Raw genomic sequence first — 16,223 nt, forward strand, 5'->3', positions numbered from 1 at the left:
AATGCTACATTGCATCCCAATTTTTTTTTTCAATCTGTCACCTCATTGTCTTTCAGCAATGAAATGCATGTTCCTCTCAGAATTCTAGCTGGCAGGTCTTACTTTTATCAAGCCTTAGAGTGAGTCCTAGCTGTGTCATATCCTGATCTGGAGATGCCCCAGCTCTATGACGTCATCACTCATTAAGACTCGGGAAATGGGCTGACTCCTGGGAGAAGAGCTGAAGACTGAAGAATGCGCTGGAGGAAGAGCGAGACCTGTCTCAAGGGAAACGACACTTCACCTTCAGATGAAGTCACTGTGCATCAGTGTGGACCCAGTGGTGACTCATCTTCAGATTTGTTTCAAGAAAGCTGGATTTTCAGGCAACATCTGTTTTTAATGATTGGTAGCCTCTTGGAAAATATTTCGTGTGCCAAACAAAATATCTGAGCTGGTTTTGGCCTACAGAGAGTCAGTTTGTGACTTGTGCAGAAACAATTGATCTATTTAAAGACAGAAAATAGTTTTAAAATTTGCTATTTATGTAAATAGTCATAAATAACCTTAGAAACATGCATTGGTTTTGTGTGTGTGCTTTGTTTTTAAATTGTTTTAATCTATTGAAATCTTTTTTGTGATGCCTTTAACAGGTCATCGTTTTTGTTTATTTTAATAAATCATTTTATTGGGGGCTCTTACAGCTCTTAGAACAATCCATACATTTATTGTAGCAAGCACGTTTGTACATTTGTTGCCATGATCATTTCCAAAACATTTTCTTTCTACTTGAGCCCTTGGGATCAGCTCTTTTTTTTACCCCTCCCTCCCCCACCCTCCCACCTTCATGAATCTTTGATATTTTATAAATTATTTTTATTTTCATATTTCACAACATACCATCTGCTGTCTCTTTTCACCCACATTTAGAAACATGTATTGTATGATTTTCACAATCTCATTCATTTCCCCTTGGATAACAGAATTGCAAAGCCTACTTTAAAGAAATCAGTCTGCTTCATATCTTCTCCCCTTTTGCTGTGGAAAAACCCCAGAAGGTGGGGGGAGTGAGCATCCTTATTCTAAAAACCTGATGGAGAAGTTGCACACGTCACGTCTATTTATCTTCCACATCTAGGTGCAATTCAAGTTGTTTTATCCAAAAAAAGGAAGGGAGAGGGACTCTGAGGGCAATGTAGGAACCTCTGCAACAAGGCCATTGTGGTCGAGGTGTGCAGCTCAGAGATACTGTTCGGATCATGGCACTGAAGTCCACAGGCTCTTCCTTTGTTCTCCCAGCCAAATTTCAAACGTCTTATAACCTTGTTTTCCTGAATGTTAGCAGCTCTCACTGTTTACAACAAACACATATGAGTGCACACAAAGTGAAAATTTTGGAAAGTAAACATTTGCTCTTTTCGAATTCCATTTATAGAAACAGACAGCAAGAACAGGGCCTTGTTTAAATTCCCAACCACTGGGCACATGCACCCATCCAAGATGAATTATGTTTGTATTTGTCCAATGATTTACTTGTTCACTATGCACCTGGACATTTATGTAAATTAATAAATAGCAACCTCTTGAAGACACTGTTCTACAACTATGGCAACCAAACATGATGGATAATATGGAATTGACACATTTAATAAAATGTGGTTCTTTTTCATAAAAGCCCCTCTAAGAGTGAGAATGGCTTCCCCAGAGACCAACAGCTAACAGTTGCCATTTCCACTCTGCTGTTTGCTGCCATCAAGTTGATTCTAAGTCACAGGACTATGAACAGCAGGAAACGCTGCCCAGTCCTGTCCCATCCTCACACTTGTTACGTTTCAACCATTGTGGCAGGCACTGTGTCACACCATCTCAAGGAGGAGCCTCCTCTTTGGGGCTGACCTCTTTTACTAAGCATGTCTTTCTCCAGGACTTGGCCTCTCCTGGTAACACAGCCAAAGCACATTTATTCATGTCAAACTTGACCCTGACAAGTTGAGTTTGCCTGTGGAGAAAAGTATGTACTTGGGTAAGATATGAAATGATGTGATGCCTCAATTAAGATTCAAACGAGTGGGGAGGGAAATGTGAAGAGCTGACCAGAAGCACAGTGGTGCAGCAGGACCAGAGGAGAGCCAGGACCAGAGGAGAGCCAGAACCAGAGGAGAGCGAGGACCAGAGGAGAGCCAGGACCAGAGGAAAACCAGGACCAGAGGAGAGCCAGGACCAGAGAAGAGCCAGGACCAGAAGAGAGCCAGGACCAGAGGAGAGCCAGGACCAGGAAATAACCAGGACCAGGAAAGAACCAGGACCAGGGAAGAGCCAGGACCAGAGGAAAACCAGGACCAGAGGGGAGCCAGGACCAGAGGAGAGCCAGGACCAGAGGGGAGCCAGGACCAGAGGAGAGCCAGGACCAGAGGAGAGCCAGGACCAGAGGAAAACCAGGACCAGAGGAGAGCCAGGACCAGAGGAAAACCAGGACCAGAGAAGAGCCAGGACCAGAAGAGAGCCAGGACCAGAGGAGAACCAGGACCAGAGAAGAGCCAGGACCAGAGGAGAGCCAGGACCAGAGGAAAACCAGGACCAGGAAAGAACCAGGACCAGGGAAGAGCCAGGACCAGAGGAGAGCCAGGACCAGAGGAGAGCCAGGACCAGAGGAAAACCAGGACCAGGAAAGAACCAGGACCAGGGAAGAGCCAGGACCAGAGGAGAACCAGGACCAGAGGAGAGCCAGGACCAGAGGGGAGCCAGGACCAGAGGAGAGCCAGGACCAGAGAAGAACCAGCACCAGAGGAGAGCCAGACCAGAGAAGAGTTGGAAAGCAGAGCTTAGGACAAAGGGGAAGACAGTAGTAAAGAAACAGGGAGGGAAATGGTGTTGGGTTTGTAAAACTAAACAAACACAATGATGCAGTGATGAAGGCCAGCAAAAACAAACAACTAAATAAAGAAAATCATAAATCTCTCAAATATAGACAACTTCAAGAAAGGCTTTGGGATATAGAAATCATTTTTTAGTCAAAAAATGTAAACACATGGTTTCACATGTTACACTCAACCTGTAGATAAATCTCAGAAGAAATTAAGGTTACAAATAGAATGTAAACAATAACCTTGGCAACTTAGAAGATGAATGCAGGTGGCCCTGTTTGGAAGGTGCTTAGTGGAATTAAAGCTCATGGAATGAGGATTGAGTCTCACGTACTGATGGACTAGGAAATTATGATGTATCTCTTATCAGTGTGGAGGAAAACTAATTGACTGAACAAAATAAGTAGATTGCATTATTTCTGTCAGTATTATGATATTTTTAGTGCAGTATGATTTCTGTCAGAGTTAGGTAATCACACCCCTATGACCTCTGAATTTTAAACAGATGCAGAAATAACATAGAGATAAAATTACCCGTTTTATTCCTGGCAATTCAAAAGCAAGACAAAATGGTCTTCCCACCTCTTTTCCTTAAAGAAAACGTATCTACCACACTGTCAGTAGCCAAGTCAAAAACCTACAGGCTTCCTCCCAGGAAAGAAGTAGGTAAGAAGTGTTAAGATATTTACTGAGCTAAAAGCAAACAAGGTCACACCTGTATGAGTCACACTCGTTCTGGGGGGACTCAATTACTAAGAGGGAGGAAGACCAAGGGAATTCTCCGCCAGATGTTCACTGACGTCATATGATAGCAGGAGAAGGGTGGTCAGGCAATGGGGTGGGGGTCAGGTCTGACCTCCTTCAGATTCACTAGGGGAAGTAGGAAAAACACCATCAGCATCAGTCCTGGGCTGATTCCTATGAGAGGTCAGACACCATAGTGAATGAAGGGAGAAGTGCAGAGTGGAGACCCAAAGCCCATTTGTCAGCCACTGGAGATCTCCTTGCAGAGGGGTTTAGGGGAGGAGATGTGTCAGTCAGGGTGCGATGTAGCACCGATGATGAATACAGCTTTCCTCCAGTTCCTAAATGCTTCCTCCCCACCCCAACTACCATGATCCGAATTCTACCTTGCAAGTCTGGATAGAGCAGAGGATGTACACTGGTGCAGATAGGAGCTGGAGGCACAGGGAATCCAGGGTGGATGATACCTTCAGGACCAGGGGTGTGAGGAGCGATACTGGGAGGGTAGAGGGTGAGTGGGTTGGAAAGAGGGAACCGATTACAAGGATATACATGTTACCTCCTCCCTGGGGGACGGACAACAGAAAAGAGAGTAAAGGGAGACGCCAGATAGGGCAAGATAGGACAAAATAATGACTTATAAATTATCAAGGGCTCATGAGGGAGAGGCAGCGGGGAGGGAGGGGAAAAAAGAGGACTTGATGCAAAGGGCTTAAGTGGAGAGCAAATGCTTTGAAAATGATTAGGGCAGGGAATGTACAGATGTACTTTATACAATTGAAGTATGTATGGATTGTGATAATGTTTTTTAAAGAGAGAGAGAGAAGTCAGACAGGCCTCCACCCCCCAGCCTCCCTCAGCCTGTTTCAGTACCAACCATCCCTCGCCCAGCACTCTACTACTCTGTTGGGTTACGTAATGCAGTGCTCTGGCCTCACAGAACACAGGCAATATCTAAAATTACGGGGTTTATTATGGGCCTTCACAGGCTACGTTTCATTATTTATTATGGGCCTTCACAGGCTACGTTTCAGGATTAGAGACACTAAGGATACAGTTATTTTCGTTTTTGTTTTGTCTGCACAGTTTTTTCTCAGGCAGATCTGCGGACACATCTCTCTTTGGTCTCTCAACCAAGCAGCCTCCTGGACTCTGTCCTACTCCGGCAAGTGTAACCAAACCCCATTAGCACTTACAAGGCCCTAAGGGCAACCTCCTCCGCCAGCCAGCCTCATGCCCAAAGACACTCAACTTTACTGGTCCAGGGGCCAGAAAGTCCACTGCTGGGTCCCATTGTCTTTTGCTGCCACCTGTCCTTGTAGAACTCTTAACTTGCTCTGTTCACGGCTCTTCTTTCTGGGTCATCATGTAATTCTCTCATTCCTACTTCCAAGGTGGCTCTCTCTACTCAGCAGAAGGATCAGTCCCCCTGTTGGGGTCCCACAGAGAGTAGTTAGAGGGGTGTTGTGAAGACTATGGATCCTTGCCAAGTAATTTCCCTGCACCGCAAGTAGGAACTTGAAGAGTGGAAGAAACTTATTCCCCCTAAAAAAGAAGTTCAATCGATTAAAAATAATTTACTGGCTTCCGTGGTCCAGTGAATTTACTTAATAGGGCTCTTGTAGCCTTATCTTTATAACTCCCACCAAATGACTCAGTAGGACCGGGCAATCGGGTGTGTAGGAGTGTAGCTGAGACTGTTCAGTGTTGCCATTCCACGGGCTTTAAAATGAGCCATGGCAGAAGAAGGAAACCTCATTATCCTCAAGAAATAATAAACAGGATAAGAACTTGTGCTCTCTCCTTTGGGCGCTGCGGCCGCAGCCCTGAGTAGGCTCCGGCTTCAGAAGAGGCTCCCGTCCAGCATCCTCCGTTGCGGTGAGAAAAAAGTCTGGTTGGATCCCAATGAGACCAATGAAATGGCCAATGCCAACGCCCGTCGGCCAATCCGGAAACCGATCAAAGATGGTCTTGTCATCTGCAAGCCTGTGACTGTCTATTCTCGGGCCCGGTGCCGCAAACACACCCTAGCACGCCCGCAAGGGCAGGCATATGGGCATAGGTGAGCGAAAGGGCAATTACTGCCAAAGTTCGCACGCCCGAGAAGGTCACGTGGATGAGGAGGATGGGAATTCTGCGCCGGCTGCTCAGGAGATACCGGGAGTCCACGAAGATTGACCGCCATACGAGTGACAGCGTGTCCCTGAAGGGGAAGGGGGAGGTGTTTAAGAACGAGCGGGTTCTCCTGGAACACATCGAAAAGCTGAAGGCAGACAGGGCTCGCAAGAGCTCCTGGCTGAGCAGACTGAGGCTCGCAGGTCTAAGATCAAGGAGGCACGTGAGGAGCAACTCCAGCCAAGAAGGAAGAGCTCATCAAGACTCCGTCCAAGGAGGAAGAGACCAAGAAATAAACTCCCCCTCTCTTCTCTGTACATGGTGGCCTTGGCAGTTCTATTGATCAGTCACTCGATAAATGCAAGCCTTGTTGGCCTGGCCCTGAAAAAAATAAAGGACTTGTCCCCTGAACCTCTCTGATCCAGGATGGAACGAGCAAAGCTAGGTGTCTTTGGGCCAAAGGCTGGGTTGCCGGTAGGCGGCCCTTCCGGCGTGTGCACATGCTAATGGAGTGTAACACTTGTCCCATGTGGGTTGAGAGGCCGAGAGGCTGAGGACCAGAAAATGAAGTGTCGCTGCAGGCACAGCTGAGAAGAGGCAATGTAGACCAAAGAACTGTTTCCTCAACATTTCTGATCCTGAGATGTGACCTGTCAACGTCCCTATTTAGCCCCGGAATCATGAGTACTGTATGTGAGCTTTATGGGCTAATGCAATGAATTGTAGAACCCAGCAGAGAACTAGCACTTGCCTTGGGAGGGACTATTGGTGTCAGATCTGGTAAAAAGAGGACAGAGGGAGGAGACATGTCTGATATCCAGTTCATAAGGATCAGTCAAGGGCTAATACTGACGTTCCTCCTTCCAGCTAGGAAAGTGGAGGTCAGACACCTCTGACACACTCCTTTTACAACTGCCCATGGCAGCGGTTCTCCACGTGTGGACTCATGACTCCTTTCGAGGTCAAATGACCCTTTCACAGGGTCGCCTAAGACCATCAGAAAACATATTTCTGATGACCTTAGGAACTGAGACACCGGTCCTTTATCTGTCTCTAGGCGGGTCCACCCACATGCAGATGTGCCCATATACAAGTACCGGGCGTGAAGACTGTTACCCATTCTACACCACGCTTCAAGACAAAATGTCATTTATTTGTAATTAGAAATAAATATTTCACAATATATGATTACATATTGTTTTTGTGATTAATCACTATGGTTTAATTATGTTCAATTTGTAACAATGAAAATACATCCTGCATATTTGATATTTACTTTATGATTTAACACAGTAGTAAAATTTCAGTTATGAAGTAGCAACAAAAATAATTTTATGGTTGGGGGGGCTCACCATAAATGACCCCCTGGGTGATACAACATGGGGAACTGTATTAAACGGTCGCAGCATTAGGAAAGTTGAGAGCCACTGCCCTAGGGTTATCAGAAGTGATTCCCAGAATAATATAATGTGTAATGCAAACTTACTTTAGAAGTCTCAAATATATTTTTAATGACTTAGAATTTAAAAAGCATTTAAAAGTCAATGCCAAAATAAATTTAAAACTTTGCTTAAATTATCCACAAGACAATGAAAAGTACTCTGAAATTTGATGTTTACATAGAGCTGTCTTAATGTTTACTTTATAAGATTAGAGTCATCAGTGATAGAATTTGTTACCATCACAGCTGTACTAAAAGAAATACTTCGGAAGGAGTTTAAAATTCTAAGATTAATTTATGTGTTTATATTGTATCCAAGTTTAATAATATAAAAACTGTATTGCTCATCTTAAATTCTATTGTCACATGTGATACCTAAATATTATTTCCTTTGTTATAATGCCCAGGCCTCATTTCTGCGGCTTTGTCAGCAAGCAGTTTTATCTCAGACATCATTTTCATGTCTCATTTTGTATTAGGCAGGGTTCTCTAGAGAAACAAAATGAGAATATTTAAGATTATATATATTAAAGGATAGGTGTAGCGAGAAGGAATACAATAGCTAACTAGTCCACAGAGCAGACCAGAGGTCTCAGTCCAACTCACTCTCATGGGACAGTTAATAGATGGAAAGTCCTTCCAACTCACACTAACCGCTGGTCCAAGGTCAAAGAAGCAGACAGTGAAATGACTGGCAAGAGGTGTGGACTTTACCAGCAGGTAAGGCAAGCAGAGTTGGCCTGCAGGCAGCACACATGGCAAGGTGGGGCTGCAACAGCTGGAAAATGAAATGTCATGCAGAGCAGAGGTAGTAGTGCAGCAGCAAAGCAAAGCAGGTCTTGATGGAGCCTCAAGGAATAGAGATGCATGGCACCTGCGACATCATCCACCACGATCCAGATCCACTGGTTGGCTCAGCCCACAGGTAGTGCAGAGCAGTTAACTAAGGCAGCAGCAAACTGGTCTGATCACCAGGGAGAAAGAGGAAGAGGCCAGACTCAGAGAACCAATTATCTCAGTTGCCCGCCAATCAAACTGCAACCTGATTGACAAGCTAAATTCCACCCACGTCTTCCTACAGGAGTCATGTTGGCACAAAAAACCTATCACATATTTCTTGTTTCATATAGTTCATGCTTTAATGACTGCTATTTCTTGATACTCATCACATCTAGACCATTTTCTTCCTACACTTTGACCGTTTCCCTTTCCAATGATGTTAGAGAATCGTGGATTCCATGTGTAAATTCTGACCCGTTTGCATAAAAACCAGGGTAACTGGATTCTTAGTACAGCATCTTATTTTCTTATTTGAATATTGATCTTGTTTGAATATTGATGGGAGCCCCTCGTGCTGGTGGAAAAGGTTAACACACTCAATTGCTCAGTGACATGTTGGAGGTGCCTGTCCTCTTACAGGCACCTCTGAAGAAATCAGTCACTGAAAACCCTGTGCAACACAGTTCTACTTTGCTGCAATTGAGACCACCATCAGTTGGAGAGGACTCAGTGGCCACTGGTTAGGTTTTATGTTTTGTTTTGTTTTGTTTTGTTTTGTTTTCTACTGGCCCAAATAAGATTCCTTGCCTCCCCAAATCAGCGGAGGCTTTAAAAAAATGAAAAGCTCCTTCCACATTAAAAAACAAAACAAAAGGCTATATTGCTTTCTAAGAGCCTTTATCTAGCAGTGGGTAAGGCGAACCACTAATCAAAAGGTTGGGGAGTCAAACCTACACACTGCTCCATAGAAGAAAGCTGTGGCAGCTGCTTCTGTAAAGATTTGCAATCTCAGAAACCCTAGCGCAGTTCTGCTCCACCACAGAGGACCCTGCTCCGAGTGCGCGCCATCCAGTGCCACTGGGGCTTGTTTGGTTATAGTGCTTTCTTGGATGGTGAACTCAAAAACAGTGCCCCTTGTCTTTCTAGCCCTAAGATCCATCTGTCTAGTGTATTTTCAAAAATCTCTTGGCTTCAGACAAATTGAATGACAGCCTTCCTCCCCCTTCAGTGAATGAAAAGTTTCTCTATTTCTGCAATCCCAGAGATCGTTCAATTGGCAGAGTGGACTTGAACTCTTTGCCATCTTTACTCTCAAACATTAAATCAAAATGCTAATTATAAGCCACATTTATACTAAATTTATCTTTAAATAAATGAAAAAATGTAACTAAAGCCAAGTCTTTTTTAGTAATTTAATGAAAACATGTGGTGGGTGATGGAGAAGGGAAATTGGAAGCATATTAATAAAGTAGTGTGAAAGTCAGACTATTCATCTAGCCATTATATCTTGTTTAAACAAGGAAGCAGCGGCTATTCACATAGGCATGACTAATCCATCAGTCTTGGAACACGTACAGGTCAGACTGTTCTTTAGGACTGATGATGGTGAGACCTTATCTCGTGTCATTTGGGCATGTTATCAGAGGAGCCCAGTTCATGGAAAAGGACATCGCATTTGGTACAGGGTCAATGAAAAAGAGGAGGACTCTCAAACAGCTGGATTGACACAGTGGTTGTAGCAATGGCCTCAAATTTAACAATGGTGAGATGGCGTAGAACTGGGCTGTGGTGTGTTCTGTTGTTCATTGCTGTTGCTAGGTGCTATCCAGTTGGTTCCGATCCATAGCAACGTAATGCAGAACAGTCAAAAAACACTGCCCGGTCCCGCTCCATCCTCATAGTTGTTTCTATGCTTAAGCTCATTGTTGCAGCAGCTGCGTCCACCAGCTCACGGAGGGCCTCCCTCTGCTTTCACTGACCCTCTACTATTCCAAACACGATGTCCTTCTCCAGGACTGGTCTCTCTCCTGATAATGTAACATGTAAGACAGAGTCTTTCCATTCTGGTCTCTAAAGAGCACTCTCACCACACTTCTTCCAAGACAGATTGGTCTGTTCTTTTAGCAGTCCATGGTATATTCAATATTATTCTCCAACATCACAGTTCAAATGCATAGATTCTTCTTTGGTCTTCTTAATTCAATGTCCAATTTTCTTTATTTCTTAACATTTTATTAGGGACTCATACAACTCTTATCACAATCCATACACATACATACATCAATTGTATAAAGCACATCTGTACATTCCCTGCCCAAATCATTTTCAAAGCATTTGCTCTCCACTTAAGCCCTTTGCATCAAGTCCTCTCTTTTCCCCTCCCTCCCCACTCCCACCTCCCTCATGAGCCCTTGATAATTTATAAATTATTATTTTGTCATATCTTGCCCTGGCCGATGTCTCCCTTCACCCACTTTTCTGTTGTCCATCCCCCAGGGAGGAGGTCACATGTAGATCCTTGTAAAAGGTTCCCTCTTTCCAACCCACTCTCCCTCTACCCTCCCAGTCTCACCCCTCACACCCCTGGTCCTGAAGGTATCATCCGCCCTAGATTCCCTGTGCCTCCAGTTCCTATCTACACCAGTGTACAACCTCTGCTCTATCCAGACTTGCAAGGTAGGATTCGGATCATGGTAGTTGGGGGGGAGGAAGCATTTAGGAACTGGAGGAAAGCTGTATTCTTCATCGGTGCTACATCGCACCCTGACTGACTCATCTCCTCCTCTAGACCCCTCTGTGAGGGGATCTTCAGTGGCTGACACTTGGCCCTTGGGTCTCCACTCTGCACTTCCCCCTTCATTCACTGTGGTAAGATTTTTTTTTTTGATACTGCCTTATACCTGATTCCTTCGACACCTCGTGATCTCACAGGCTGGTGTGCTTCTACCATGTGGGCTTTTTTGCTTCTGAGCTAGATGGCCACTTGTTCACTTTCAAGTCTTTAAGACCCCAGACACTATCTCTTTTGATAGCCAGGCACCATCAGCTTTCTTTGCCACATTTGCTTATGCACCCATTTGTCCTTGGCGATCGTACCATGGAGTTGTGCACCCAATGATATGATTTTTTGTTCTTTGATGCCTGATAACTGATCCCTTTGAAACCACGTGATCACACAGACTGGTGTGTTCTTCCAAGTGGGCTTTGTTGCTTCTGAGCTAGATGGCCGCTTGTTTATCTTCAAGTCTTTAAGACCCCAGACACTATCTCTTTTGATAGCCAGGCACCATCAGCTTTCTTCACCACATTTGCTTGTTCACCCGCTTTGGCTTCAGCGATTATTTCGGGAGGGTGAGCATCATAGAATGCATAGAATTTAATAGAAGAAAGTATTCATGCATTGAGGGAGTGCTTGAGTAGAGGCCCAATGTCCTTCTGCCACCTTAATATTAAACCTATAAATATAGGCACATAGATCTATTTCCCCATCCTCATATATATATTTGAATGTACATGTCTTTGTCTAGACCTCTATAAATGCCCTTTGCCTCCTAGCTCTTTCCTCTATTTCCCTTGAGTTCCCTCCTGCCCCACTATCATGCTCCGTCCCCACCTGGGTTACAGCTATACTTCTTCGTTAAGTTACCTTACCCTTGATCATTCCCTACCAGGCCTGCCACTCCCACCTCACCACCGATTTGGATCCCATGTTGTTTCCTTGTCCCTGGGTTTGTTAACACCACTTCCTTACCCACCCAAGTCCCCCCCGGAACTGTCGATCCTGTTGTTTTTCCCCCAGATAGTTCATCCAGCCTATCTTATTTAGACAGACCTGTGGAGATAATAAAATGCACAAAAACAAGACAGAGGAAAACAAAGCAACAGTATACAACAAAACAACAACAAACCACTGCAATGTCCAATCTGCACATGCATATGAGACAAGTGAAATAAGATGTTTTGGGTAAGGCACATTTAGTCCTTGGTTTTCAAGACTCTTAAGAAGATTTGAGCAATAGATTTACCCACTGGGATGTGTCTTTTGATCTACTGGCTGGTGCTTTCATTGGCATTGATTGGGGCTCTAAGCAAGACAAAATAATTCACAACGTCTGTCCTTTCTGCATTTATCATGATGTTATCTATTGGTCCGGTTGTAAGAATCTTGGTCTTTACCTTGAGTTGTAATCCATACTGAAGGTTGCAATTCTTGATCTTCATCAGCAAGTGCTTCAAGCCCTTCTTACTTTCAGCAAACAAGATTGTGCCATCTGTGTATCACAAGTTGTTAATAAGCCTTCATCCAATACTGAGCCTCATCCTTCATATAAGCCAGTTTCTTTATTTGCTCAACATATAGATTGAATAAGTACAGTGAGAGGATACAACCTTGACACACACCTTTCTGATTTTAGACCATGCAGTATGCCCTTGTTGGGTTTGCACAACTGCTTCTTGATCCATCTGTTAGTTCTGCATGAGCACAATGGACTGCACCGGAACTCCCATTTTCCTCAGGGCTATCCATAGTTTGTTATGATCCACACTGCTGACTGCCTCGGCACAGTCAAAGAAACAAAGGTAAATATCTTTCTGGTGTTCTCTGCTTTGAGTCAAGATCCAACTGACATCCACAAAGACGGTTAATGCACAAAGGATCATTATGAGTCAGAACTGATTCAATGCCACCTAGCAACCACAAAAACGCTGAATTTAAGCCTAAGTCTACTTGTCTTAAAGATAATGTTATGTTTCTGTACAAATCTGTTTTCTCAATCTGTTTCCTATAATAAGAAGTAGAACACTTCCAAATACTTGTAACTGTTTGCCTATAAATCTGAACAGCTGAGCCAGTAGACAACATCACAATAAGCAGAGAAAAGATCAAAGTTGTCATGGATTTCAATTTGCTTGTACCCACAATCAATACTCATAGAAGCAGCAGTCCAAAAAAAATCAAATGCTTTGGGAACATCTTCCCACAAGGTTTCATTAAAGTGGTGAAGAGGTGTAAGGTGCACTTGACCCCAGCCATGGCATTCTCCATTGTTCACATGCACGTTGGACAACAAATAAGAAAGACTGAGGAACACTTGATGGGCTTGAATTACAGTGTGGGCAAAGACTGTTGGACTTAGCACAGACTGCCAAAAGAACAACTCTGTCTCGGGAAAATGCTTCTTAGAATTATGGATGGCAAGACCTCACCTCACATACTTTAGACATATTATCCAGAGAAAACGGTCCCTGGTAAAGGACATCACGCTTGGTGAAAGAGAAGGGCATTAAAAAATAGTAAGTTGATTAAACAGATGGACTGGTCCAGGGACTGCAACAATGCCTCAAATACATAATGATTGTGAGGATGCGGCAAGACCGAGCTGGGTTTCATCTGTTGTGCGTAGGGCCACGATGAATTGGAACCAACTCAAAAACACTCAACAACAACACAACAGTCCAGCAAACAGAGAAGACAATCACTGCAGAAAGGTTCTGACAAACTTTCTGGGCTTTTAATTATGACCCATATGATACACAAAAATTAATATTTTCTATAAAAACAGAGCCTCATCCAGAATTCTACTATTTTTTTTCATATCCAATGTCTAACAGTCAATCAAAAGTTACCACACAAGTCAAGGAATAGGAGCAAATGATCAAAATCCAAGGGTAAAAATAAGTAAAAAGAACCCATATTAGCCCAGGTATAAAGATGGGGTTTTCTGTCCTGTAAAGAGTTACAGTCTCAGAAACTCACAGGGGCAGTTCTGCCCTGTCCTATAGGGTCACTATGAGTCAGCATAGACTTGATGCAGTCAGTTGGGTTGGGTTTGGGTATATTTACCCTAAACAATAAAGTTAAAAGGAGCCCTGGTGGTGCTATTGGGTGAGCATTGATCTACTAACTGAAAGATTGTTGATTCAAACCCACCAGCTACTCTGCAGGAGAAACACGAAGCTGTCTGCACCTGTAAACATTTACAACCTTGGAAACCCTCTAAAGGGTTGCTATGAGTTAGAATCAACTTGATAGCAAGGAAGGGAGGAGGGTGTTGCTCTTATTTGTTTGAAAGTAGTTAGACAAAGACATTAATTAATCATGAATCACATGTGTGAGATGAAGAAAAAAATTAAGAACTTCATCAAATAATTTAATCTAATAAAGAGTGGAACATCAAGACTGGGAAATACAGTTCCAAACTTAAGAAAGATAAATTTAGTAGTTGAGGACACATAGCAGATAAAAAATCCATAAAGCCTTTTTTTCCCTGACGTTGAGTTGATTTCAACTCACAGCGACACTATAGGACAGAGTAGAACTGCCCTGTGTGCTTCCAACTCGTTAACTTTTGAGGGGTAGAAGACCTCACCTTTCTCCAAAGAGATGCTGGTTCCCACTTACTGACCTGTGATTAGCAGCTCAATGCATACGACGATGCCACCAAGGCAAATATAGGAACGTTAACATGTATTCAGTCAGAAGCACATATGGAAAAAGGGGTAAAGTATAGAAAAATAATGGGGGAAATGTAGTCTAGTAAATTAATCCTAGGATGTGAGAGCAGAAGCAGTATTTGAAGATATACCAACTAAGGTTTTCAAAAAGCAATAAAATCCAATTCCTGGAAACCTTAAGATAAAAAAAAAATTCAAAGAAAACTGCATCTTTGTACTCTATAATAAAACACTGAAAAACCAAAAACAATGAAAAAGATCTTTAAAATCTACTGGAAAAAATAGAAAGACATTATTTTCAAAGGAACAACAATCAAATTGACAGGTTTTTTTTAGTAAAAATTCCGGATGCCAGAGCAATAAAATGGCACACATAAAGTGCTGACAGACAATAGGAATCAAGCTAGAATTTTAAAGTTAGTTAGCATTTTTAATGATGATAACATTTCTTAGAATGAAACAAATTAATTAGCAGTAGACACTAAAACAAAGGAACAAAGCTAAAAAAATTACAGTGGAACTATACTGGTAATATTTATTTATTCAACTCATAAAACTTGTTACACTTTTAGTGAAATGCTGCATTTTTATTCCCTTGCCTTTGTCACTTCAATAAACAAACATAGAGCGTACAGAGGAACAGTGCCAAGCCACAGAGGGTGAGACACGGTCATTCATTTCAGTTTCGTGCTGTGCCCCGAGTTCCCACAAGATATTACAAACGAAGGATGCAATTCCTGACAGTGTTCCAAGAGCAAAGGATATTGTCAGAAAAATTACTGTAAATTCTGCAGAAGTGAAATAGGGTTTATTCTAAGATGAACATACTATGTTCAGAGAAACCGCCTGTTTCTAACATATCAAGCACAATGCCTAATGTCTAATTGGCCTACCTCTAAGAGAATGGGATCCTATTCCTACAGTGAAAGCCAGATAAGGATAAATCACATAGCCAATGATGTTCAGATAAAAGCAAAAAGCAAGTGAGGACACCAATCAAGAAACCATATAGAGGTTTGCTTTCAAACAAGCAGCCAGCTAAGGGAGGCATCAACTAAGTCAACATGGAAGAAGCTCTCGTGTGGTAGTTATATAATTGTCAATTTGAGGATTCAAAGTTAAGGGGTGGAGGCTAGGCTATCAATTATTGCATAGCCAATGAGGCCTCTGTGTGGGCATGGCCTTCCCCTAAAGATTCTGGGAGTTCCTGGATTTCCTCCTTGGAGGCGGGACTCTCTCTCGGCTCAATGCCTGAGAGACACTCTACTGACAAGACACATGGCACTATGCTGATAAGACCCCGTGTCCTGGGAACTGGAGGAGCCCGTGTCCTGGGAACTGGAGGAGCCATGTGGAGACCCCTGCCAGCACTGAGATGTTTCTACAGCCACTGGATCCACAAGACTTTGCACCCACTGGCCTGTGGTCTTCCCGCATTAGACATCATTGAATGTGTTTTGTGAGTCTAAAGAGGACCTTATAGATTGGTATCGAACATATGAGCTAATATCAGATTTAAGGACTTCATCTGGACTGGGCTGGGATGTGTTTTCTCAATATTCAAATGCTCTTATATATAAAGCTCTTTCTCTTTTTTTAAAATCATTTTATTGGGGGCTCTTACAACTCTTATCACAATCCATAGACACATCCATTGTGCCAAGCACATTTGTACATTTGTTGCCCTCAGCATTCTCAAAACATTTGCTTTCTATTTGAGCCCTTGGTAGCAGCTCCTCATTTTCCCCCCTCCCTTCCCATTCCCACCTCCCTCATGAACCCTTGATAATTTACAAAATATTATTATTTTGTCATATCTTGTACTTTCTGACGTCACCCTTTTC

General features: G+C 43.1%; 1 pseudogene; it reads left to right on the forward strand.

Annotated features, from left to right (window-relative positions):
- The first annotated feature begins 3,412 nt into the window (after positions 1-3,412).
- LOC142442463 (large ribosomal subunit protein eL19-like) lies at positions 3,413-6,010 on the forward strand (annotated as a pseudogene).
- Positions 6,011-16,223: the final 10,213 nt, after the last annotated feature.

The sequence above is a fragment of the Tenrec ecaudatus genome, chromosome 3, assembly GCF_050624435.1.
Source record: "Tenrec ecaudatus isolate mTenEca1 chromosome 3, mTenEca1.hap1, whole genome shotgun sequence".
Lineage (NCBI taxonomy): Eukaryota > Metazoa > Chordata > Mammalia > Afrosoricida > Tenrecidae > Tenrec > Tenrec ecaudatus.